Here is a 2,813-nt window from a genome sequence, read left to right on the forward strand (position 1 = left end):
AAGGATATAGATAGAATACCCAAAGAAGAGTAAGGGCAAAATGGGAATGCTTGTGTATAAATTTCATTAAAAGGAATTAAGTCATTGCAAACCCTTCATTCTTCTTCTCCATCGCCACTCTCCTCTCTTGCTTCCTCTCAAATTCTCTTTCTTTTGATCAAGGAGTTTTAAAGGGCTTTTGGAGTGATTTGGGGTAGAAAATCAACCTAAGGCATCCTAAGATAAGGATTCTTGCTTTGGTTGTGAAGCTTTGTGAGTTTTTGTATATATTGAATATTGAGGGTTTTTGTTCTTTTGTTTAAGAGTAGAGAAAAAGTCAAGCAAACCAAGTGAAAGGAAGAGTTAGTGAAATCTCTCCATAACAAGGTAAGTAAATCCCAACCCAAGTTGAGATTTGAGAATTTTCTTGATTAGGGTTTTGATAGCACTTATGTATGTATGTTATATACATGTTATATGCCATGTTATTGAGGCTTAAATAGAGATTTCTAGTGCTTTGTGATTGTTTATACCTTTCAAATGTAAGAAGTGAGATGTGGGTTGGAAAGGTAGTTTGAGATGGAATTGAAGGGTATTGAGGAATCCTTTTGGAAGTGTCTTTCTTTGGCAGGTTATGTGGCTATGTGAGGGGGTTTCTCCCCATTTTGGATGGTTAGAGAAAGATTTAGAATTATTGTTATAGTAGAGTTTTATTATGCACTTGAGTTGTTTGATGAAATGCCTAATAGAGGTTTGAGTATGAGTAGTGAACCTTAATTCTTGCAACATTGCATGTTGGCATTTCATAAGTGCATTAGTGGAGATGAACCATCCATAGGCATTAATTGTGCATTGAGAAGTGACCTAAGAAAGAGTAGGAAACTTTGTGTATGCACTTGCTCTATGAGTAGAGAACTTTGTGGATGCAACTACTCTAAGGGTAGAGAGAATGAGAAGTGCTAGAGTAGAGTGAATGAGAAGAGTAGTAGAAATGGGTTGATGCTTTGTGATCATCACCCGACAGTTATGAGAATCGGGTTGATGCTTTGTGATCATCACCCGACTAGCCATTAGAAATGGGTTGATGCTTTATGATCATCACCCGATAGGTAGTAGAAACGGGTGGATGCTTTGTGATCACCACCCGGTTAGTTATTAGAAAGGGGTTGATGCTTTGTGATCATCACCCAACATTTATTAGAAGTGGGTTGATGCTTTGTGATCCTCACCCGACAGTGATTAGGAACGGGTTAGTGCTTTGTGATCGTCACCCGAAAGTCATGAGGAATGGATAGGTGCTTTGTGGTCTCCACCCGATAGTTACGAAAACCGGGTAGGTGCTTCGTGATCCCCGCTCAGTAGTCATTAAGAACGGGTTGGTGCTGTGTGAACTCCACCCGATAGTCATGAAGAGTGAGATGGTGCTGTGTGAACGCCATCCGGCTGTACCTCCGGTAAGATGAGGCCATGACGTTTAGTAGGAAACAACAGACAGTGTGAGGAAAGAATTAAGAGAATTACATACGGGGATAAACAGATAGAGGGTTTTACTTAATGAGCATTATTTTGTGCTCACCCCGTTATTTTTCCTTTGTGGATGCAGGATCTAAGTGATGATGCAGTCGGAGGGGCATCGGCAAGCGAGGAGCAATAGCTACACTGCTTCCCCTGTTTTTGTCTTTTAAAAATGGCTTTTGTGAATGATGCTCATTGTGTATAAAAGACGTATTACTTATAATAAAAGACAGAGATTTGGGCCCATTTTCTATTGTTATTATGTATGCATTGCACTATTTTACAGCAGTTGTTACACTGTCTTTCAGCCAAATGGTGGAACTTAATAAAGATGGACTTAACCTCAGCTTTAGTTCTAAGTAGAAATGGCCATGTATATCTACTATAATCATCTAAGAATTGTATATAATATCTAAAGCCTTCAGATGATGTTAGGGGTGCAGGACCCCAAACATCACTATGGACAAGTTTTAATGGAGCTATGGCTTGTGTATCTAAGGGAAGAAAGCTAACATTATGCATTTTCCCTAGTTGACATGCATCACAGAATGAAATAGAGTTATTATCATGATTAGAAGCGGTTTTTGCATACTTATACTGTTTAGGTAGAGAAGATAGGATTCTACGCATACCACTTGTGTGAAGGTGTCCTAATCTTCTATGCCATGTTAAAAGATGATGAGCATTTGTATTTGTAGTAAAGTATGAAGCATGGGAACTAGATGCATTCTTGCATGAAAAATCATTCATAGGATTTTTAGCAACTGTCATTAAATTAGCAATAGGCAGATCAATTAGCATGTTAGAAGTTTTAGCTTGAGTAGTAGATAAAGCAGAGCTTTTTTTAGCAGAATCAGAACTGTCAATTTTATTTATAGGTAAAGGTGTACATTGTGCAGAAGATATTTTGTCAAAAACAACATGTTTGAAGGGAACAACCTTTGAAACAGAATTACAAACTATAGATGTAACATTTGAATCAGAACTGATAGCTTTTGGAACACTAGAACTACCTTGACAACTTGACTATGAGTCATTATTAACAATGCTTGTACAAGTAAAATTGTAACTGTTTGAACCAGTATGTTGAAAAATAGGTGAAGGGATGTGAATAGGTTTTGAGTGAGAAATGGAATGAGGTATGTGCAGTTGATACAAGCCACTTTTACGATCCCCTTACAGTAATGTTGCTCTGGTTAATTGGTCCTTAAAAACACAACACTCAACATTAAACTCAACAATTACATTATTTTCCTTAGTGAACCTAGAAATATTAAGTAGATTTTTTGTGATTTTAGGAACACGCAAGATATTTTTAA

Source organism: Pistacia vera, unplaced genomic scaffold, assembly GCF_008641045.1.
Source record: "Pistacia vera cultivar Batoury unplaced genomic scaffold, PisVer_v2 Contig128, whole genome shotgun sequence".
Taxonomy (NCBI): domain Eukaryota; kingdom Viridiplantae; phylum Streptophyta; class Magnoliopsida; order Sapindales; family Anacardiaceae; genus Pistacia; species Pistacia vera.